This window comes from Monodon monoceros, unplaced genomic scaffold, assembly GCF_005190385.1.
Source record: "Monodon monoceros isolate NGI ecotype Baffin Bay Population unplaced genomic scaffold, NGI_Narwhal_1 Super_Scaffold_3, whole genome shotgun sequence".
Classification (NCBI taxonomy): domain Eukaryota; kingdom Metazoa; phylum Chordata; class Mammalia; order Artiodactyla; family Monodontidae; genus Monodon; species Monodon monoceros.
This window is the reverse complement of record NW_021703780.1, coordinates 19,018,718-19,043,786: the sequence shown is the minus strand read 5'-3', so window position 1 is coordinate 19,043,786 and position 25,069 is coordinate 19,018,718. Positions and strand designations below refer to the sequence as shown.

Genomic DNA, 25,069 nt, shown 5'->3' with positions numbered 1-25,069 from the left:
TTCTATTTCTTCCTGGTTCAGTCTCAGGAGGTTGTGCTTTTCTAAGAATTTTTCCATTTCTTCCAGGTTGTCCACTTTATTGGCATATAGTTGCTTGTAGTAATCTCTCATGATCCTTTGTATTTCTGCCGTGTCAGTTGTTACTTCTCCTTTTTCATTTCTAATTCTATTGATTTGAGTCTTCTCCCTTTTTTTCTTGAGGAGTCTGGATAGTGGTTTATCAATTTTGTTAATCTTCCCAAAGAACAAGCTTTTAGTTTTATTGATCTTAGCTACTGTTTCCTTCATTTCTTTTAAATTTATTTCTGGTCTGCTCTTTATGATTTCTTTCCTTTTGCTAACTTTGCGTTTTTTTGTTTTTCTTTCTCTAATTGCTTTAGGTGTAAGGTTAATTTGTTCATTTGAGATGTTTCTTGCTTCTTGAGGTAGGATTGTATTGCTATAAACTTCCCTCTTAGAACTGCTTTTGCTGCATCCCATAGGTTTAGGGTTCTCGTGGGTTTTTTTTTTGCGCTACGTGGGCCTCTCACTGTTGTGGCCTCTCCTGTTGCAGAGCACAGGCTCCTGACGTGCAGGCCCAGCGGCCACGGCTCACGGGCGCAGCCACTCCATGGCATGTGGGATCCTTCCGGACCGGGGCACGAACCCGTGTCCCCTGCATTGGCAGGCGGACTCCCAACCACTGCACCACCAGGGAAGCCCGGGTTCTCGTGTTTTAATTGTCATTTGTTTCTAGGTATTTTTTGATTTCCTCTTTGATTTCTTCAGTGATCTCTTGGTTATTTAGTAGTGTATTGTTTAGCCTCCACGTGTTTGTATTTTTTACAGAATTTTTCCTATAATTGATATCTAGTCCCATAGTGTTGTGCTAGGAAAAGATACTTGATACGATTTCAATTTTCTTAAATTTACCAAGGCTTGATTTGTGACGTAAGATATGATCTATCCTCGAGAATGTTCCATGAGCACTTGAGAAGAAAGTGTGTTCTGCTGTTTTTGTATGCAATGTCCTATAAATATCAATTAAGTCCTTCTTGTTTAATGTATCATTTAAAGCTTGTATTTCCTTATTTATTTTCTTTATGGATGATCTGTCCATTGGTGAAAGTGGGGTGTTAAAGTCCCCTACTATGATTGTGCTACTGTCAATTTCCCATTTTATGGTTGTTAGCATTTGCCATATCTTTTGAGGTGCTCCTATGTTGGGTGCATAAATATTTACAATTGTTATATCTTCTTCTTGGATTGATCCCTTGACCATTATGTAGTGTCCTTCTTTGTCTCTTGTAATAGTCTTTATTTTAAGGTCTATTTTGTCTGATATGAGAATTGCTACTCCAGCTATCTTTTGATTTCCATTTGCATGGAATATATTTTTCCATCCCCTCACTTTCAGTCTGTATGTGTCCCTAGGTCTGAACTGGTCTCTTGTAGACAGCATATATATGGGTCCTGTTTTTGTATCCATTCAGCCAGTCTATGTTTTTCAGTTGGAGCATTTAATCGATTTACATTTAAGGTAGTTATCGATATGTATACTCCTTTTACCATTTTCTTAAGTGCATTATATTTGTTATTTTAGGTGTTTTCCTTTTCTTGTGTTTCCTGCCTAGAGAAGTTCCTTTAGCATTTGTTGTAAAGCTGGTTTGGTAGTGCTGAATTCTCTTAGCTTTTGCTTTTCTGTACAGCTTTTAATTTCTCCATCAAATCTGAATGAGATCTTTGCTGGGTAGAGTAATCTTGGTTGTAGGTTTTTCCCTTTCATCAGTTTAAATATGTCCTGCCAGTCCCTTCTGGCTTACAGAGTTTCTGCTGAAAGATCAGCTGTTAACCTTATGGGGATTCCCTTGTATGTTATTTGCTGTTTTTCCCTTGCTGCTTTTAATATTTTTTCTTTGTATTTAATTTTTGATAATTTGATTAATATGTGTCTTGGCGTGTTTCTCCTTGGATTTATCCTGTATGGGACTCTCTGTACTTCCTGGATTTGACTGTCTATTTCCTTTCCCACATTAGGGAAGTTTTCAACTTTAATTTCTTCATATATTTTATCAGTCCCTATTTTTTTCTCTTCTTCTTCTGCGACCCCTACAATTCGAATGTCGATGTGTTTAATGTTGTCCCAGAGGTCTCTGAGACTGTCCTCAATTCTTTTCATTCTTTTTTCTTTATTCTGCTCTGTGGTAGTTATTTCCACTATTTTATCTTCCAGGTCACTTATCCATTCTTCTGCCTCAGTTATTCTGCTATCGATTCCTTCTAGAGAATTGTTCATTTATTGTGTTGTTCATCATTGTTTGTTTGCTCTTTAGTTCTTTTGCTCTTTGTTAAACGTTTCTTGTATTTTCTCCATTCTATTTCCAAGATTTTGGATCATTTTTACTCTCATTACTCTGAATTCTTTTTCAGGTAGACTGCCTATTTCCTCTTCATTTGTTTGGTCTGGTGGGTTTTTACCTTGTTCCTTCATCTGCTGTGTATTTCTCTGTATTCTCATTTTACTTTACTTACTGTGTTTGCGGTCTCCTTTTCACAGGCTGTGGGTTTATAGTTCCTGTTGTTTTTGGTGTCTTCCCCCAGTTGCTAATGTTGTTTCAGTGGGTTGTGTAGGCTTCCTGGTGGAGGCGACTGGTGCCTGTGTTCTGGTGGATGAGGTTGGATCTTGTGTTTCTGGTGGGCAGGACCACGTCCAGGGGTGTGTTTTTGGGTGTCTGTGACCTTATTATGATTTTAGGCAGCCTCTTTGCTAATGGGTGGGGTTGTGTTCTTGTCTCGCTAGTTGTTTGGCATAGGGTGTCCAGCACTGTAGCTTGCTGGTCATTGAGTACAGCTGGGTCTTTGCATTGAGATGGAGATCTCTGAGAGAGCTTTCGCTGTTTGATATTACATGGGGCTGGGAGATCTCTGGTGGACCAATGTCCTGAACTCAGCTCTCCCACCTCAGAGGCTCAGGCCTGACACCTGGCCAGAGCATGGAGACCATGTCAGCCACATGGTTCAGAAGAATAGAGAGAGAAAAAAGAAAGAAAGAAAAATAAAATAATAAAGTAAAGTTATTAAAATTAAAAATAAAAATGTAATTAAAAAAGGAAAGAAAGAAAGAAGAGAGCAACCAAACCAAAAAACAAATCCACCAATGATAACAAGTGCTAAAAACTATACTAAAAAACAAAATAAAACAAAAGAAAAATGGAGAGACAGAACCCTAGGACAAATGGTAAAAGCAAAGCTTTACAGACAAAATCACACAAAGAAGCATACACATACACACTCACAAAAGGAGAAAAAGGAAAAAAAATGTATATTTTAAAAAAAAGGAAGAGGGCAACCAAATCAATAAAGAAATCTACCAATGATAATAAGCTCTAAATGCTAAACTAAGATATATGTAAAACCGGAAGCAAATTAGATGCAGAAAGCAAACCCCAAGTCTACCGTTGCTCCCAAAGTCCACCACCTCAATTTTGGGATCATTCATTGTCTATCCAGGTATTCCACAGATGCACGGTACATCAAGTTGATTGTGGAGATTTAATCCGCTTCTCCTGAGGCTGCTAAGAGAAATTTCCCTTTCTCCTCTTTGTGCACACCACTCCCAGGGTTCAGCTGTGGATTTGGCCCCGCCTCTTTCTGTAGGCTTCCTGAGGGCAGCTGTTCCCCTCCTGGATAGGACAGGGTTAAAGTAGCAGCTGATAAGGGGGCTCTGGCTCACTCAGGCCGGGGGGAGGGAAGGGTACAGAATGCAGGGCGAGCCTGTGGTGGCAGTGGCAGGTGTAAAGTTGCAAAAGCCTGAGGCACGCTGTGTGTTCTCCCGGGGAAGTTGTCCCTGGATCACGGGACCCTGGCAGTGGTGGGCTGCACAGGTTCCCAGGAGCGGGGTGTGGACAGTGACCTGTGCTTGCACACAGGCTTCTTGTTGGCTGCAGCAGCAGCCTTAGTGTTTCATGCCTGTATCTGGGGTCTGCGCTGATAGCCACGGCTTGCGCCCATCTGTGGAGCTCGTTTAGGCAGTGCTCTGAATCCCCTCTCCTCACGCCCCCCAAAGCAATGGTTTCTTGCCTCTTAGGCAGTTCCAGACTTTTTCCCAGACTCCCTCCTGGCTAGCTGTGGCGCACTAGTCCCCTTCAGGCTGTGTTCACACAGCCAACCCCAGTCCTCTCCCTGGGGTCTTATCTCCGAAGCCCGAGCCTCAGCTCCCAGGCTCCATCTGTCCCGGCAGGTGAGCAGACAAGTCTCTCGGGCTGGTGAGTCCTGGTTGGCAGTGATCCTCTGTGCAGGAATCTCTCGACTTTGCCCTCCGCACCCCTGTTGCTGTGCTCTCCTTCGTGGCTCTGAAGCTTCCCCCCCGCCACCCTCCATCTCTGCCAGTGAAGGGGCTTCCTAGTGTGTGGAAATTTTTCCTCCTTCACATCTCCCTCCCAGAGGTGCAGGTCCCATCCCTATTCTTTTGTCTCTGTTTTTTCTTTTTTCTTTTGCCCTACCCAGGTATGTGGGGGAGTTTCTTGCTTTCTGGGTAGTCTGAGGTCTTCTGCCAATGTTCAGTAGGTGTTCTGTAGGAGCTGTTCCTCATGTAGATGTATTTTTGATGTATTTGTTGGGAGGAAGGTGATCTCCACGTCTTACTTTTCTGCCTTTTTTTTGTGTGTGTGGTACACGGGCCTCTCACTGCAGTGGCCTCTCCCTTTGCGGAGCACAGGCTCCAGATGCACAGGCTCAGTGGCCATGGCTCATGGGCCTAGCCACTCCGTGGCATGTGAGATCTTCCCAGACCGGGGCATGAACCCATGTCCCCTGCATCAGCAGGAGGACTCTCAACCACTGCGCCACTAGGGAAGGCCCCTCTTCCGCCATCTTGAAGCTCCCCATCCCTATGTATATATTTTTTGTCTATCTCTATCACGTTCTCTAAAAGTCTTTGTAACTTTAAAAAATATCCTTCTGTTTTCTTAAAGCATTACAATTCTGTTTATTGTCTCAGGCTATTTTTATTTAGTATTTATTTCACAAGTTTCTTCTTTAATTTCTGATCCTATTCTTGGATCCATCACCTCTCTTCAAATCTCCCATTTTCAAATACCTAATTTCTGAATTTTTCTAATTCTCATGTTTGTTTTTATAGATTTAAAAATTTTTATTCTTAATTTCTTTCTTAACCACCTTATTGAGGTATGATTGATATACAAAAAGCTGTACATAGTCAATGTATACAACTTAATGAGTTTTGGAGGTAAGTATACATCCATGAAATGATCACCACAGTATGCCTCTAGACAGTGAAATCCCACAGAATGATATGCCCAGAAAACTATAATCTAATATTTTAAAAGGAGATCAATGAAATTAATGATATTTAGGAATTAATAAATTAAAAATATTTCTTTTCATTTTAAAATATTATATACATATATTATATGTATGTATATATACATATATATATAAATATGGTGTTCTGGGTATATCATTCAGTGGGGTTTCACTGCCTAGTGGCGTATTATTCTCTACTTTATTCTCATTGTCTTATAATAACTTTTGATAGGATTTGATCACAAATCCTCTTCTGTTGCTTTTTTTCCCCCTTTTCTTTCCTTTTTTAAAGTGAGATAAGTTTTTCTGTACTTTACAGCTCCTTCTTTTGTTGCTTTAAACATTAATAAAAATTTGTCTTTAAACTTCCTGAGAAGTATCTCCTCTGTCCCTTTCCCACTCATTTACCCAAGGACCAAACTTGTCCCACCGTCTGTTTTCAGAAATAAACTTTTATTGGAAGGAAGCTCTAGCCATTGGCTTACCTATTGCCTTTGATGTCTTTCATGCTGCAGTGGCATATCTGAGTAGCTATGACAGGGACTGTATGGCTAGCAAAGCTTAGAATATTTACTGTCTGGCTTTTCATAGAAAAAGTTGGCAGAATCTTGATCTCTTTTCCCCCTATTGTCTCTGTCTTTTTCAAATGGGATTAAAGTTATAGAAATTTTTCTATGTCGGTCTTTGTACTGAAAGAGAGCTTTCATTTATTAGATTTGAGACTTTATAAGGCTCCGTCTGCTCTAGCACCTTCCTCCATTGTACAGTCACTGATTTCATCTGTGAATTAGATTCTGTGGAACTCCCTTCAGTTTAGCTGCCATTCTCAGATTGATTTGCTTCTTCCTGTTTGCTTCCTGAACCTCTCAACATTGCTCCAACTATAATTCTTCACCCAGGAAATAGAAGTTGATTCCAATAGAGCAGTTAGTTTAGTTTTTAGTGTTTATCTAGATATTCCCTGCAATTTGGGCATGGTTGTCTGGGTTTTTTATGTCCCAGCACCAACTTGGTAGATACTCCTTCTATAGTAGTTTCGGTCCCAGCTCTGTAGGGTTCATACACTCCAAGCTTTTAGATGATAATAATCTCAATATCTTCCATTCATTTCCCTACAATTTAAAAAGGGTGGTAACTGCTTCCTGCAGTGACTTACATTTTCTATTTGTTATTTTGTCTTTTCATTCCTCCAATATCTGTTTAACAAATTCCTTCTATTGTATTCTCCCTTTTAAAATAACTGGTGTGGTTTGTATTATCCTGACGAAACCGTGACTAATATCAGCATTAATATTCTGTGTTGGTAAAGATTCTTTTTAAATGGATGCTGTCATATAGTGGTTATAGATATGCAAAATAATTTGAGAGAAATTTTTCAGCAGTTATCGAAATTTAAATATGCATGTTTTGATACAGATTTTGATTCCAGATAATCTATCCCAAAGAAACATATGTGCATAATAGTACATGTACATAAGTTTTGTGTATTTTTAAGCTATTGAAAAATTAGAAAAGAACAGGAGACTTTCAAATAAAATATAAAGTATCAATTATCATTAAATGCTATGCAACAATTAAAAAGAAAGAGGACTATGTAATAATTAGGACCAAACTCCAAAGGTGATTGTTAAGGGAAAAAACATGTCACAGAACAACGTATGTACTATGGTTTTACTTATGTTTAAAGCAATATGTGTATACATACATGAACAGAAAAAAGTTAAGAAGCCTCACCCTGGATTATTAAAAGGGATTATCTCTGCTGAGGAACTTGATAGTATGGTTGACAAGAGTGTGATTTGTACCATTTATTCTGCCTGACTCTGTATGGCTCGAATTTTTCACTGTGATAATTTATTCATTTGTTATTTGTATAATAAACAATGAATTTCAAAACAACAACAACAAAAGATTAAAACCTCTAAGGAGTTGGGCTGTAAGGAGAAGTGAGCTTGGAGGAAAGAGAAGTGGTCTCTCTGGAGGGAAAGTAAGGAATGACCTAGAATCAATAATGTCAAGTTGAAAGTGTTAAAAAACAAGAGCAAGCGAGAACTGAGAATTGTTAATGAAACTTGATTCTGAAGCTTGTACTAAATTATTCTGAATTCTAGACTCACGTAGTAGCACATCCAATAAATACTGACCGTTTGTGATTTTAACATCCTGCCTTAAATGTGAGAAAGGGCTTAAATTAATACTTTTAAAAATAAAAGTTGAACAAAGCTGAGAGGAAAAAAAAAAAGAACGCTTTTATATTCTGAAAAAATATGCATGTTTTAATGTTCAGTCCTTCATTCCTCTATATTATCAGCTTCAAGAGACAGAAAATACATGTGCTCTCAAATTTTCATTGTGTTTTCACTTTCTTATTATGAAATCTTTTAAGCTGACCATTTTAAGATTTAAGATCATTTAAGGATTGTCCATTATATTACCCAAGATATTTAAAATATGAAAGGTATGATTTTTCTTTACACTTCTAATTTTAATCAGCTTGAAAATGGGAAAATATGAAGTGTAGTTAAAAATAGATATTGTAATAGATGCTGTCTAGAATAAAGACATTCAAGACAGTTTCAATTAGATTGTACTCTTTCAAAAGGTGTCTCATTTGTGTATCTGAAGCAAATTGTAGTTGGTCTGATATAAAGGAATTCTAAGGAGTGCAAAGATTACTTGAGGTGAAGTGACTGACTCCTGAGCCAGTGGAAATTTTTTGGTTACCTGAGGAAGAATGGAGGAAAGCATCTATCTCAGAGAATACTTCAGAGTTGAGCAGCTAATCTAAATACACTAAGTACACTGCTACTGACCAACTTCATTAGTAATCAGTGGGGAGAAAAGCTCTTGACTGGTGAAGATCTGTCCAGTCAACACTGAAAAAGCAGCCATGAGGCTTAAGTCTGGGAATGGCTGGTCAACAGCACTTTAAAATACTTAAATATTTAATACTTAAGCACTGCTATAAGTATACGTGACATTTCCCATCTCTTTTCTAAAGCAAAACATGTCTTCATCTCAGCACTAGACTATATAACTTTACCGTCTTCATGAGAAATGTTAATGAAATTATCATAAAGTGCTTATTTAATTAGAACTCTCTTATTTTGCCTTATGAAAAAAGTATACATATGCTATGCATATCCCAAAATATTAGAAATAGTTAATATTAGAATTGTTTTTATCTTTGAATGATGAGATTATATAGGTGGTTTTTATTTCCTTCTTTCTTTTCAGGTTTTCAACACATTTGCAGATAGCACATATTACTTTCACATCCAGAAAAAAGAATGTATAGCAATTATTTTTTAAAACTACATTATGAAAGTGTGAATTTAAAATTTTTGACAAGAGTGAAGAAGAAAGTCCTCTTACCCATTATGAATCCATGGCCATTTGTGCTTTGTGGTAGCATGCTGGAAGTGTTTTTATAGGAATGTATGAATTTTGTAGCCATTCACAATACTTTTGTACATTAAGCATTTTGTCATATCTTTTATCCACCTGAATTTGACTTATGCTGAAAATTTTCTTCTATGGGTACTATTATGGTCTGAATGCTTGCGTCCCTCCCAAAATTCCTATTTGTAACCTTAATCCCCAATGTGATGGTATTTTGAGGTGCAACCTTTAGGAGGTAATTAAGGTTAGGTTAGGTCATGAGGGTGGAGCCCTCATGGTGAAATTAGTACCCTCATCAAAAGAGGAACACTCATGAGATCTTTCTTTCGCTCTGCCATGTGAAAATACAGGAAAATGTCTATCTGCAAACCAGAAAGAGTGTTCTCACCAGGAATCAAATTGGCTGGCACCTTAATCTTGGACTTTCCAGCCTCCTGAACTGTAAGAAATAAATGTTTGTTGTCTAAAACACCCAGTCTATGGTAATTTGTTATAGCAGCTTGAGCTAAATAAGACAGGCACTGTGACTCTGCCCACCTCTTTAACCTGTACCAACTTCCCATTATACCAGGAACTACCACCCACTGAAGAAGATTTGGTACAATTTGTGATTGAACTTGATCTAGAAGCCATAGATCTTATGTTATAGTAATCAATAGTAATCAATGCATTATGAAAGAACATTACCTTCACACCAAATACTGAATCAAACTTCATTACCACCAAAACATCAGGGAGGAAATGTGATGTTATAGAAAGTATATTAGATTGCGACTTTAAAGAAATCTTTAGATTGTAATTTTTTTATAGCTAGCTATAGGACCCTACAGAGTCACTGAAACATGCTGGTCCCCTATTTCCCCATTTGTAAAATAGAGGATTGTATTAAATGATAACTGAATCCTCCTTCAGCTTTGTAATCCATGGTTTTAACTATGTAGTTAAGAAATTATCACTGTCAACAAAATAAACAGGAGAATGAATTTAAAATCATTCTCTAGTGCTTTCCTGGAAGTTTTTTTCATGTTACCAAATCAAAATAAGTATTATGAAAAACTGAAAAGCATGTCTCTATTATTCCATTCCACAATTGTCATAGCATGTATCGTGTCTACATGTGCAACACAAGTCTTATATAGGAATTTATTTAAAAGAAAAAGTATAATACATAGCCTGGGTGATAACGGAACCCTTTTGCTCTGGCCTATATACAAAAATAAGGCTCAATTTTTACCTTAATGTCCTGCTTTGGAACATTATACTTATTTGTGACAGCCCTTATCTGTCATCACTATTTTCTTTTGTGTCACATTATTATTTAATTTGTGGATTGGAGAAATATGCCTTAAGGAAAATCTCTGCACAGGTACTTTATTCCTTTTGATTCCAACCTGTTAAGGTAGATACTGTCATAAAATATTTCTAAAAGATCGGAGCCTTCATAAAATATCTAGGAATAAACCTACCTAAGGAGACAAAAGACCTGTATGCAGAAAATTATAAGACACTGATGAAAGAAATTAAAGATGATACAAATAGATGGAGAGATATACCATGTTCTTGGATTGGAAGAATCAACATTGTGAAAATGACTCTACTACCCAAAGCAATCTATAGATTCAATGCAATCCCTATCAAACTACCACTGGCATTTTTCACAGAACTAGAACAAAAAATTTCACAATTTGTATGGAAACACAAAAGACTCTGAATAGCCAAAGCAATCTTGAGAACAAAAAACGGAGCTGGAGGAATCAGGCTCCCTGCCTTCAGACTATACTATAAAGCTACAGTAATCAAGACAGTATGGTACTGGCACAAAAACAGAAAGATAGATCAATGGAACAGGATAGAAAGCCCAGAGATAAACCCACACACATATGGTCACCTTATCTTTGATAAAGGAGGCAGGAATGTACAGTGGAGAAAGGACAGCCTCTTCAATAAGTGGTGCTGGGAAAACTGGACAGCTACATGTAAAAGTATGAGATTAGATCACTCCCTAACACCATACACAAAAATAAGCTCAAAATGGATTAAAGACCTAAATGTAAGGCCAGAAACTATTAAACTCTTAGAGGAAAACATAGGCAGAACACTCTATGACATAAATCACAGCAAGATCCTTTTTGACCCACCTCCTAGAGAAATGGAAATAAAAGCAAAAATAAACAAATGGGACCTAATGAAACTTCAAAGCTTTTGCACAGCAAAGGAAACCATAAACAAGACCAAAAGACAACCCTCAGAATGGGAGAAAATATTTGCAAATGAAGCAACTGACAAAGGATTAATCTCCAAAATTTACAAGCAGCTCATGCAGCTCAATAACAAAAAAACAAACAACCCAATCCAAAAATGGGCAGAAGACCTAGACATTTCTCCAAAGAAGATATACAGACTGCCAACAAACACATGAAAGAATGCTCAACATCATTAATCATTAGAGAAATGCAAATCAAAACTACAATGAGATATCACCTCACACCAGTCAGAATGGCCATCATCAAAAAATCTAGAAACAATAAATGCTGGAGAGGGTGTGGAGAAAAGGGAACACTCTTGCACTGCTGGTGAGAATGTGAATTGGTTCAGCCACTATGGAGAACAGTATGGAGGTTCCTTAAAAAACTACAAATAGAACTACCATATGACCCAGCAATCCCACTACTGGGCATATACCCTGAGAAAACCAAACTTCAAAAAGAGTCATGTACCAAAATGTTCATTGCAGCTCTATTTACAATAGCCCGGAGATGGAAACAACCTAAGTGCCCATCATCGGATGAATGGATAAAGAAGATGTGGCACATATATACAATGGAATATTATTCAGCCATAAAAAGAAACGAAATTGAGCTATTTGTAATGAGGTGGATAGACCTAGAGTCTGTCATACAGAGTGAAGTAAGTCAGAAAGAGAAAGACAAATACCGTATGCTAACACATATATATGGAATTTAAGAAAAAAAAAAAAGTCATGAAGAACCTAGGGGTAAGACAGGAATAAAGACACAGACCTACTGGGGAACGGACTTGAGGATATGGGGAGGGGGAAGGGTGAGCTGTGACAAAGCGAGAGAGAGGCATGGACATATATACACTAACAAACGTAAGGTAGATAGCTAGTGGGAAGCAGCCGCATAGCACAGGGATATCAGCTCGGTGCTTTGTGACCGCCTGCAGGGATGGAATAGGGAGGGTGGGAGGGGGGCAGACGCAAGAGGAAGAGATATGGGAACATATGTATATGTATAACTGATTCACTTTGTTATAAAGCAGAAACTGACACACCATTGTAAAGCAATTATACCCCAATAAAGATGTTAAAAAAAAAAAAAAGATCGGAGCCTTCAAATTGTTCTCACTTTCCTGAGCCACCAATGTGCTAGAAAGATTAGATTTTGTTATGCATTTATCGTGAAAATTTATCATGGTCTTTTTTTCTTATATCATTTCTGTTTTTAAAATTTTTGTGTTTTTGTTTTTTTTCTAACTAACCCTACCTTCTTTCTAAATGGGTATAATGGATAGCACACAAACCAATGATAAATGCCAATGTACATATCAGTTATTCAAGTGTTTTTGGTTTTCTCAATGACTATACCATATTTCCATGAACAATGGATCCAATCAGTAAGTAAATAGATTAAAAAGTAATGATTTAGAAAATAATGTGTAGTAGTTGGTTATCTGTCTGGTCACAGTTGATATTTTAAGAAAGATCTACATAAAACATCCCTAAGTCTGCAAAGAGTCACAGATATTACTGATGACAGATTTTCCAGATACTCCCACATGTTTCTACCATGTGGCCTGAAACATAAAAGATACTCAATAAATGTCTTTCAAATGAAAGAAGAAATTGCAATGTTTTTGAAAACACTGTTCTATAATAACAAAATAATAAATTCTTCAAACAGTTAAATGACGTAAAAATCCTTCACCTCCATAGTATGTTATCAAGTATTCCCTGTATAACAGTTAGCTCTCTTCTCCCATGTCTGAAGTATGACTTCTGGTGATATTTTAGAGAGAAGAGATTAAAAAGCACAGTGGCTCAATTCTTGGCAGTTCCTAGCTTGACTGTTTAGTTAATTCTCCCCTTCTGATATATTTTCTAGTGAATTTATTTGGAGGCAGTATAATCAAACCTAGGAAATTGTTTTATTCTTTTGTTCCAAGTTTGGATTTTGAAACTTTAATGTGTAGCTCCTGAAGAAGCTGACAAGATAGCTTGGATCTTGTGGAATTATTTGAGGGCAACTTCAATTTTAGGCATATTACAATGGCTGTACCTGGAGTGAACTGATTTTAAGAGAAAGGAATAGCTATATACATAATTAAAAAGAGAGATTTTTTAAAATAAAGAAAGAAAAGGAAACAAGCAAATAACTAGGAGTACTCCATCTTATATTTGGAAAGAACTAAATTATAGGAATTTTCTGAGCATAATTCTTTTGTTATGTTTCATTGTGATGAAAGAGGCAAATTCATTTTAAGGAGAAAATTTAAAGAAAAAGGCAAAATGGTTTTGAGATTTTTTTCTTTGTTAGTTAATAACGTGGACTTTTCTTTAAACTAGGAAAGAAAAGGATTGGAAGGAAGAAAAGCTGACAAATCATCTTGAACAATTAAGAAAATAGGACTAAAGGTAAACTCTAGGGAAAAGTTTTAAAACAAAAAAAACAAAACGAGCGTATGAGCAAACCAAGGCACTCTTTGAATCAGTATTTGAGGTACAGAGGAAGTAAGAGCTACACATTAGAAGGAAAAATGTTAAATTCATTAACATTTATAACAGATAGCATGTGTGTAAAAAAATGTATTTAAATTTTCCAATGATACTCACAGGACTCAAATTTTTATTTGAAAAGATGTTAAAACATTGAGACACTTTGCATATCATAAACTCTAATACTCAAGGTCAGAGAAAGTTTATGCTTTACCAGGAAGTCAGTAAACCATCCACTGCCCTCCTACTCATAATGTAAGATGGAAGTTCTTAGAGGTGACAAAGAAAACTAAACCCATGGAGAGTTAGCTTTGTCACATTGCCTTGGACCACACTAAAACAGTACTAGATTTGTGTCTTGACTTGGAAATTAAACAAGTAATTTATTTCTGTTTTTTACTTTCAGCAAATATTTGTAGATACCCTATTATAAGGAAAATACCTTTGCTAAACATCATAAGGGTGAAAAAGAGAATATGACATAATTCCTATAGGGAAGGTATGTATCTGGTGATTGTTCAAGACACAAATACAACAATGAAAGTAGGCTACAACAAGTGCCACAAAATTAGTACATGTTGTGGTAGTAATTTTAGAGTTTGATGATGAACTTGGATTTGACTTTAATCAAGGGTGATACTTGTATGGGTAGAACATGGTACATAGTTCAAGTGGGCAGTAATGAACCAAGCATGGAGGACAAACTGAAAATTCTGCTGAGAATAGTGTTTAATTGAGTTTAGCTAGACTCTAGATTTTGTTTAGGGACTTAATGGAGACAATGATGAAATTACAGGATGGGATAAATTGGCAGAAGAGTTTTAATTCCAACCAAAATTTTTTCGAACTAATTCCATTGACAATGGAAGAACATTCAGTGATATTCAAACTGTAAAGTACCCCAGTGTGGTATTCTATGAAGATGTGGGAAGAAAGAGAAGAAAGTCGTTAGATTGTACTAGGTGCTATTGACATAATTGATCCCTTTGGTAACAGATTTGAAATCTCAGTTCCTATTGCAAACTCGCCATCAATAAGAGTTTTAAGTAAATCTTGCAAATAGAATTTTTTGCTTGACGTTGACTTAGGATATGTTATTCTAACTTCTCTGACAGAACTGAGTTGATAGATCCCCAAATCCTGGCTTAAAAATCAGACTAGGTGACCACTGTCATTCCCACACTGATCCAGGTAGAACTTGGCATTAAACCCTCTAGGGAATGTCTGGGTACCAGCTCTGCCATCTGACCACTAGTGGGCAGACACAGCCCTTGGTTCTGAGGAAAACTTGGTATCTCAAAGGGGAATCAGGGTCAACTATGTCAGGGGCAGTTCCTTTCACTGCTTAATCCAAGTTGGCTGACTTAACGATATAAACTGTAGACTTAATGCTTCTGTCCCCTGAGCACTGAGCCACCACCTTCACTCTAACAGTAATACCACCTGGTAATTAACTGTGAAATATTGAATGGCCAGTGTCTGACCCGAGTGTTTGTGCCAAGCAAAAGTTTCACTTGAGTTTTTTTTCTTTTTCTTTCTTTCTTTCTTTCTCTCTTTCACTGCCAGTTTGGATGTGTATTTTGAAGTATTAACTCTCATGGAAGCACATGCCTATTTAAAATTCCCAGACGATGAGTCAGACCTGTTCAGTGAGGTTCCTGGAGAGTCACATGATGAGGTTTGATGAAATTTCACCTTATGAAAGGTTGAAGAAAAAAACTTAGAAGAGCTCTTTTGGATTCATATATATATATATATACATACACACATATATACTTGATTATATACACATGTATATATTATACATACAGTTTTGCATATATATACGTGAGAGAGACAGAAAGACACATACCTGTGGAAATTTTAAAGTTCCTTTGCTTTTCTTCCTTTCTTTTTTCCTCTGTAGATGTTAAAAAATCTGGTGATCCAATAGCTCATGCTTCTGTGTAACAAGGAGAAAGTGAAAGCCCTATAGCCATGCAAGGTACACATGGATTTTAGCTAAGTATTTATATCTACCCCCTGGATTAACAGTAGTGAGCCTGGAAATCTTGATTCCAATGTGATAAAGACATAACACTGCTGAGACTTATATGATATATAAGTTGTTTCACTCCATTATTCTGATAATATACTTTAGGCTTATCTGGATCTCTAAAAATCTCTATTATAATCCATGCTTTTCTTCAAATCAGTTTGATGCTTCATAATATAACTAACATATCTTGTTAACTTTAACAATAAAGTAGACGGCCTCTTGTTAATAAATCTAAATCATAGGTATTTTTGAAGCTTTTCAAATTAATTTTCCTATATAATTTCTCAAAATGTAAACTAATTCTAGGAGTGTTTTTGGAATGTAAAGCCTTATTTGCTATAGGTAGGATTAAGACACTTCTTATGAAAATATGTTAATTATAGAATAAGAAGTATTCTAGAAAAGCTCCTGCTTCAAGATGTGTGTGGACAGAGGGCAAGGAGGCAGAGTTCCTTAGAAAGAAAAGGTTCTGTTCAAAATATTGAGGGTGAACACAACATTTTAAAGAGTGTCTTGGTATTTTAAGACATCACAAAGGAAGTAACACTAACTAATTCGACAGCATTGATTCATTCATTTCATGAACATTTATTGAGAACCTACTGTGTGCCAGACAGTGCTAGAGTCTAGAGATTCAAAGAAAAGTATATTACAGTTTCACCCACAAGTACTCCCAGTTTGAGGGCTGAGAGTTGCATAAGCAAATAGTTATAGTTCAGGAATGTGGAAAGTACTATGAAAACACAGGTGCAGAAATGACTAACTTTGTCTAACAGAATTTGATAAAACTTCACCGAGGAGGTGATACTTGATCCAGATCTTCACAGATAAGTAGGAAATGACTTGCTGAAAAATTAGTAAAGCAGAGATTAAATTAAAAAAAAACATTATAAGAGGTGAAAAGGGGGAGTTGAAAGAGAAAGGCTTATCAAAGGCATAATTTAATACTAGCCAGAACAGGCCTGTACTGGGGAGCCTTGACTATGCCACTCATTTGCACCTTTATTCTGGGCCAATCCAGAGGCTAACCATGTTCCAGAGGAGAGTCTGCAAGCAGGAAGAAGAAAGCCAGTAGTAATCTAGGCTCCCACTCATTCTTATTCATTCTCTGTCTTTGTCACCTTGTCTCCTTCCCTGACTCTTTCTCGCTCTCTCCTGCTCAGATTCTCTCATCTGTAGGCCTGAATCATTCTCCCTTGAAGCCTGGCACCACTTTCTATTAGATACTACAGTTTACACACCACCATGTCTAGTTATAGCCCAGACTTAATGCTATTGCTGTATCTAAATCCCAGAATCCCCAGAGGGAGAATCTTATCTGCCTAACTGATCCAATGCACTGTGGTCAGGAGTAGAGTCACAAGGTACATACATGAGTCCTGGAAACAAACCTCTTTTGAATGGGGAGGACATTCCCAGAGTGGGCAGGTTATGGATTGACCATCAGCCCAAAAGTTATCAACTACATTATGATAACTCTACTTCAGATGTTCCAAAGGGATTTTGGAGTATAGTAACTCACTGTTATCTTTCTCTCAATGCCAATCTGCATTTGTTGAGGTTGTCTTCTATGACCTTTACTTCTTTCTATAACTATTTCTAGAGTGCTTGCAGAAAAAAAAAAAAAATGATGCTGGCATGTCTAGGAAGGTGTATTTCTATGTGAACAGAAGAATGGTGGCCTGGGTCATGAAACTTGAGTTCGTCCTTCCTCCCTCATGGTCACTACCTTCAACTAAGTAAAGGCCAATTATACTAGGGGTTAAGTGTGATGCAAAAGTTATACAGAACTGGAAATCATTCTTTTGGAAGCCAATTATTTCCTGTGGTCTGAACCTAAGAACTAAGTTTCAAAAAATTCTGAGATTTGTATATAAGCAGCGGTTGTGAGTCTGGAATTTCTCCCAACATATTTCTACCATGGAAAGATGATGCAGCTGGTGGTAGAAGTGAGTCCTTAAGCTTTGTTTCATTTCTTGGTTACTTTTGTTCTCAAATTATTCAATTTCCTCATATCAAAGCTGGCAGCAGATCATAGGAAAATGGACTTTTCACTCTGACTTGAGTTCCTTTGTGGAAATTATTAGTAAATAATTTTGGTCCAACATTTCCATAGACATGTTGTATCCAGACTTAATAAACAATTCTGAATCACATCTAAATTAGTCTAAACTTGTAGTAACAAAGGTAACTCTAGCTGTTCTAATAAATAAACTCGCAAGTATCAGTGGTTTATTGCTCGCTCACTTAAAGCCCTAAATGAGTGTCCCTGATTGCTAAATGGCTCTTCTCCATGTTTCAGAGAGCTGATCCCATGGCACCTTGTGGTTCCACCATGTTCCGCAAATAGTTTCCAAGGTCACCAAGAAAGAGGAAAGAATGTAGAGCATTGCATGTGGTAAGCTTGTATGCGCCAAGCCTAGAAATGGTGGACATCATTTCTACACATCCATATTCAATAGGCCAGTAGTCAGTCACATGGCTGTGCACTAGTGCCAGCATAGCTGCGTCCTGCTCTAGAAGAAGACATAAATGGAGTGAAAATGATCTAGTTTCCTCACAAAGATCTTAGAGTGCTTACCTTGTAATGTAATAATACAAGTGTGTAAGTAATAATAAAAATGTATAAGTTTATTTAATATAAACTGCATGAAAATCACTCAGCCAAATTTGTTAAATTCAGTATATAGATAAATTACTATGACAAAGTGCTCCTCATGCTATGTTGCTGTTTATAATCCTGATAAGCATTAAGTAGCTTTAAAAAAAATGCATGCAACACTTTGACACTGAATTGAGACTTGGGTTCTGTACTTTTGGGTTGTGTGTAGATACCCAAAAGGAGACATAGAAATGTTCTAAGTATGAGGAAATACACTACTCTTTTCCCATAAAGGTCATTGTTTTAAACAAAACTATTTTATTCATTTTTCCTTGTATAAAGGGAATACCACTAGAAATTGTCAATAATGTACTTCATTATTCTTAAAGTGATAAAATCATTATCCTTAAAGCATAATATTTAGTTACCACTGTGCAGATTATTACATTCTGCTCAAATTGATGGTAATTCATATTTTCTCATACTGCTTTGTACCATTTCAGGATAAATTTAATATTGTTCCAGAAATTTCTCTATTCTTTAGTTCTGGTAATTAAACTTATATTTCTTTAGATTTTCAGGTTCTACTTTTTTTTCTACTGGTTTCTTATACTTGTGGGAAATTATGGTGAAGAATTAATTTTGTGGTTGGAGAAAGAGGGAGTGTAAAACTATGGGTTTCTCTTACTTTTTGTTTTTAATCAGTTCCAGTCCCTGGATTTTTATCTATACCTCTCATTACAGTCTCTGGAGGAAGTATTTATGGTTTGAATCCTAGAAAAAGTTGTCAGATGAAATCTGGGAACACCAAGGAATAATACAATACTACAGAGTTAATATGATTGATGATATCATAGCTCATTTTGAACAGATGTCAAAAGAAGGAAAATCAAGCTGCCATTCTACATACTGAGCCCTTGTTCACTTAACAGAAGACCTTTATAAGTAAATCATAATTAACGGTAAGTATTCAGTGGGTTAGGTGATGGGCATTCAGATTGCTTTTAAAATTTCAAAAAGTCATCGTAAAAATCAGAATTTCTAGAAAAGATGCTTATATATTTTTTTGTATTTTTGTGCTATATTTGACCACAATGTTTAATTTGGCATTGGTGAATGGATTCTAGTTAGGAAAAGTTTCCTTTTAGAAATAGAACCACATCTGTGGCACTCTAAAAATGTCATATGCATCCAGTCTTAAAGGTAGCTTTTTAATAATTGCCAAATGAAGTCCCACTTTCCAGTTGTGTGCTGACTGGGAGAGAGAGTGTAGGTGGTACTTTTAAACAAGGTATGCATGTAAAAATAATTTGGGGAGAGTAACAGAAAACACTTACATCTGAATTTAGTTACAGAAGATCTGTAGTCTCTTTGCTGAATCAACCTTGTATTGAACCAAATTATTTTCTTTAAGTATATTGTAGTATGCATTGACCATCTCTGGAAAAAAAAAAAGGATAAATCTGTTTGACTTACCTTGTAATCTTCAGATTTATCTTAAACTTTGACTTATCTTAAACTTCTAGAATTACCTATGAGACATGTTCACCAGCATCCATAGCATCCCTCTCCTGAGTAGGCCCTCACACCACTTTTGGGGACATGAACAAGTGTGGTATATAGCGCAACTCCTACTCAAAAGTGATTCTAGAAAAGTAAGAAGTCCCACATAAGGGAAAGTACTGGTTCTTTCTTAAAGCATCTGAGGAATTTCTTACTTTTGAAACTTCATGTCCTCCCATGCTTGCTGCTTATTAATGAACTGTCAGGCCTATGCAGGTTGGGGATGTTATGTCCGGCAGCATGAGTATATACCTCCTATTTCAATTTAAAATGAAAAACTCAGATCTCTTTGTTTCTATTAAACACACACACACACACACACACACACACACACAAGTGCGTATACCCAGAAAGAACTTTACTTGGATTTTCTTTAAAATACCAGTCGAATACATAGAATTCATTGCTAGTTACTGTTAATTTAGATGAACAAAGGGGAGCAAAAGCACTTTAGACACCATGTCTCACTTTAAATTGAAAATGGCATGCTAGGGGAATTCCCAGGTGGTCCAGTGGTTAGGACTCTGCGCTTCCACTGCAGGGTGCACGGGTTCGATTCCTGGTCGGAGAACTAAGATCCCACAAGCTGCACAGCGTGGCCAAAAAGAAAAGAAAATGGCATGCTAGAATTTAATTCTGAAAAAATCCTTGAGTGTTGTCAAACTTAAATGCGTTTATATTTTTAACTTTGTGATTTCAACAGACTTTAGCAGTAGTCAGCAAAGTTTTCTATGAAGGACCAGTAAATATTTTAAGCTTTGCAAATGTAGGTCTCTGTTATAACTGCTCAACTCTGTAGCAAGAAAGCAGCTGTAGACAATACATAAACAAATGAACATGACTACGATCCAATAAAAATATATTTGCTAAAACAGACAGTGGACTGGATTTGGCCCACAGGACATAGTCAACCCTGGTCTTCAGTAACTCTCACTTCTTGCATTAACTAATTCCTTTCCTCACAGAGATTCTTAGAAACTTATTTTCAAATTATTCATTATGTTAGCTTTTTATCTGCAATATGGAAAGATATTGTTTCTCCCCCATTAGTTATGAAGAATACAACCCATCTACTCGAATGAACAGACCAGAAACCTATCATCCTCTCTGAGCCTTTCTGAGGCCAGCGAAGGCCTGGAGGAACTGGGAAATAAGTTCATCTGTCAACTTACAGCTGAAGAATTTGAAGCAAGAACACAGAGTTTTGGTTCTACAAGACGCTCTATTTAAAAAGACGCTGCTGAGAGGCCTAATGTTCAGTACTACTGGGCACAGTCTTGAAAATAATAACCTACTTTTCCTGAGCAAAGCCAGCTCTGAAAGAGGATGATGTCTACAAATGAGGTCTCATAAAAGAATATAATTAAACACTGATGCTCCTCGGAGTGAAAGAGCTTTGAGATAATGACTCCAATGGCATGCATTGTACCAATGAGAACAAGATGTCACAATTATATATTTGCAGGTTGATTTAATCTGACAGGATTCTTAGCAACACTGAACTTGGTCTGTCTGTGCATCACAACACAGCCTATGTGTTCTACAAATGAAACTCCATTTATCTTTTATAAAGTTACGTGTGTCAATTAGCGAACTTCTTAATCTAGCTGTACGCTCTTATCAGTGGAGGTCCAGTCTTCATTTGCTGTGGCACAGCCTTTGTAAGTCATCTTCTTTATTTAATTAAAGGCTTTTAAAAATTCCTGATATAAGTGGATTTCTTTCATTATTTGTTTTTTGACTGTGCTCTCATGCAAAGTTCTAACTAGCCTCTCTTTTGAAGTATTTCTTACAGATAAATTAGCAGCTAGTTGGTTGCGCTGTTCCTCAGTTAATCAAAGAGAGGGAGGAATGGGCTATATCAGGAGTTTGCAAACTATGGCCCTTGGTCCTAACGTAGCCCACCACCACCTATTGTGTATGGCCTACATGCTAAGAATAATGTTTACACTTCTAAATGGGTGGAAAAAGAATTAAAAGGAGGATTTTTTGACGAGTGAAAATTGTATGATTTACAAATTTCAGTGTCCACAAATAAAGTTATATTGGAACACAGTCATACTCATTTTTTAAACAAAAATCTATTGCTGCTTTTATGCTACAACAGCATAAATGAGGGGTTACAATGGAGACAGTAGAGCCAGCAAAGCCTTAAACAGTTACTCTCTGGCCCTTCATTGAAAAAGTTTGCCTACCCCTGGGTTACATGAACCTTCAAATTCCCTTTCCAACCTTTTATTTTAATGTGACTGTTATCACCTTCCCTTTCCAATTCCCACTTTTGCTTTGATTTTGGGGTGTGGGAGGTTTTGGGATAGAGGCAGGAGCTCAACCCTAAAGCCCCAATTTTGTATATGACAATGCACCTTAATAAACTTTCATCTCCATCCTGTGAAATACTGAGGTCAACCTAGATAATCATTGATCAAAGTGCTGAACATTTATATAGTGCTTTAAAACGAAAAAGCACTGTCACATACACTATCTCACTTGATCCTAAAAAATGGTGTATTCCCTTTGAAGAGGAGGAAACTGAGGTCTAGATATGGTCATTGACTTTCCAATAATCATGCAACTAAGAAGTGGAGAGCAGACCCTAAACCTGACTCAATCTTCCGTTATTCCTACATCACTACCCTGCATCAGGAAGTAACATACATGCACAAAAAAAAAATCTGTAATCTGACAGTTATTCTTGTTTGAGATTCATGCACAAAGCTCATGTGAAATGGACGGGGGGAAGACCTTCTTCTCCCTTCCCTGTCACCCTGACATAAAACCGGTAAGAACTGCAGGCTGGGCTCCCTTTCCCTACATAGAGTAGAAGAGAGAAATAAGGTGCACTTTCATAGCCAGACAAATCCATGCATCAAAGAAGAGTTAAGAAGCAACACTCAAAAATAACAAGATTTAGGAAGTAAAATAACCAGTGACCATGATTCCATGCTTGGCTCCCTAAGACCGTGCAATGGACTAAATGTGTATGTCTCTCCCAAATTCTTATGTTAAAATCTTAGCCCTAATGTGATGGTATTAAGTCATGGGGCCTTTGGGAGGTAATTAGGTTATGAGGGTGGAGCCCTCATGAATGGAATTAGTGCCCTTATAAAAGAGACCCAGAAACCTCCCTGCCCTCTTCAGCCAAGTGAGGACACAGTGATAAGATGGCCATCTATGAACGACGAAGCAAGTTCTCATCAGACACTGAAACTGCTAACTCCTTGATCTAGGATTTTCCAGCCTCCAAAACTGTGAGAAATAAATTTCTGTTGTTAATAAGCCACCCATACTATGATAGTCTATTATGGCAGCCCAAATGGATTAGGATAGACCAATCCCAAACAGCAGCCAGAGTGATCTTTGGAAAACCCAAATCATATCATTAAAATAAATCAGAAATTCTCACAAGGCTGTACTTTGTTTTGCCTTCTTATCCCTCTCTCTCCTCTCCAACTCATCTCCTACCATTTTCCTTCTCTTTCAATCCACTCTAGCCACAATGGTCTTTTTGCATTGATTGCTCATTTTTACCTTGGCTATTCCATGGGCCTGGAGCATTATTACCCAAGAACTCAGGGCCCACTTCTTCCCATTATTAGAGCTCTACTCAAATGGCAACTTGTCTTCAGAGACACTGTCTTTGGCCACTTCATCCATCTCTCTCTACCTGGTTCTCTGATTTATTTCTAGCATTATCCCACTCTAAAATTATCATATTTACTTATTGATGCAGTTTTTTTAATATTTATCTTTCTCCAATGGCATGTCAGCTCCTTTGCTGCAAGAACTTTGCCCATCTTTTTCACCAACACCGTTTATACTGCATGGCACATGGTACACACTCAATAAATGCTAAACATATGAATGAGTCATCCTGTGTGGCCTTTGAAATGTACTTTTTCCTTCTTTTAAATATCCTCTTCCTTGTTGGTGATAAGGAAAGGCATATTATTTCAACCAAAAGACATGATATGACAGATCTGTCAAGAGTAGGATAAGAAATACATGGAATACCATAAGATGTGAAAGCATGAGTTCAAGCTGGAAAGAAAAAAACATGTATAAGTTCTGTAGGGACGTAGATTGTTTATAGCAACCATACATGTTTTCACCTGTAAACATTCTTTCCAGGATATCCATTTGAAGCCTCGGCTTTGCAGTGTTGTGGCCTGTCATGATTTCAAGGCACTGGGGGTTCATAGGTGTCTTAACTTTCTAAACTGTCCCTTTTTGAAGATAGAGCATAGAAGTATCCCAGCAGAAAGCTGAGAGGCCCTATTTAACCAGCTACTCTGATTGTTCAACTCCTTTGAGGCAAATGAATTTTGACTGGCCCCAAATATTAACAATAGCCAGCTTTGAGAATATTAACTTCATCAGAGTCATCAGTGATAAGGGGGAATATCTTTAATTCTATTTGTGGGGGGGGGGGGGGGTAGATTAAAAGTTGTATTTAAACCCTCTTTGAATGAGTATCGTTAAATAAATTGAAGGTCCTAAAGCTGGACAGTACCTTAGAAGCATAAGATCTGAACTGAGCAAACTCGTGCTGAAATATCTTTTAGTTTAAGAAAATATAACTTTATCAAATTACACAATAGTTGAGAGGGATGGTGTTTTAGTAATGTGTGGCTTAGTTCTAAGGTGTACATGAGGATGGAGTTGAACTATGCATGAGACGTGGTGATTTAATGAACCACGGAAAGCACATTTACTTCAAGGGGACAATGTGTGCTTGGTATATTTCATAAGTTGTGAAACTTAGAAGGGATACTTTTGAAAATAATACCTATCAACTATACCACAGTGGAATCAGCTTAGAGAAGAGAGACGTGTGGTTGTAATAGTCAATATGGAGTTCATTGCTGAGAAAAACTTCAGTTTGTATGATTTTATAAATTCTTCTGTCAGGAGCGTTCTAAGGCAGACTGTGAATTTTCTCTTGGAAGTTTTTTCTAACATTTCTTTCCTGATGCTCTCATTTTCCTTTTGGTCATCCTCATTCTCATCCCATCCAGGCCCAAGATATATTTCTTGTTCACCTGCCCATCTTTGTCAATGGCTCAGTTGTCCCTATGTTCTCTCTAATTATTCTTCCTTTATCTGCCACCAAGGTTTCTCATCCCATACTACCTGGAATTTTGCAAGTTATTTTTTCCCCTGTACACTGAAATCAGATACTAATTTTTATTCAAAATCACTTATTAAATGCATGTGCTTGAGAATGCACTGGGTGTGGTGTCTGGTCTGGAGAATAATCAGACAAATGCACTTCTTTCCTGTTACTTAAAATCTTTGATAGCTGTCCTAGAGGAGATGATACAGTTCACATTAATGAGTAAATGGTTTATAACAGCAGAATATTTGCTTTTAAAAGGTACATAAGGACATACAGTTTTTTAAAAAAAGAAATGGTTCTTTAATA

General features: G+C 37.0%; 1 long non-coding RNA gene across 1 annotated transcript in view; it reads right to left on the bottom strand.

The window, feature by feature from the left end:
- The window catches only part of LOC114906978, a 586,545-nt gene that overhangs the window by 325,410 nt on the left and 236,066 nt on the right, over positions 1-25,069 (bottom strand). Inside the window, exons 6-7 of the long non-coding RNA XR_003796584.1 lie at positions 19,419-19,521; positions 15,294-15,383 (exon numbers count right to left, since the gene is read on the bottom strand). This is a non-coding gene — a long non-coding RNA (uncharacterized LOC114906978). The remainder of the gene's footprint in view (positions 1-15,293; positions 15,384-19,418; positions 19,522-25,069) is intronic.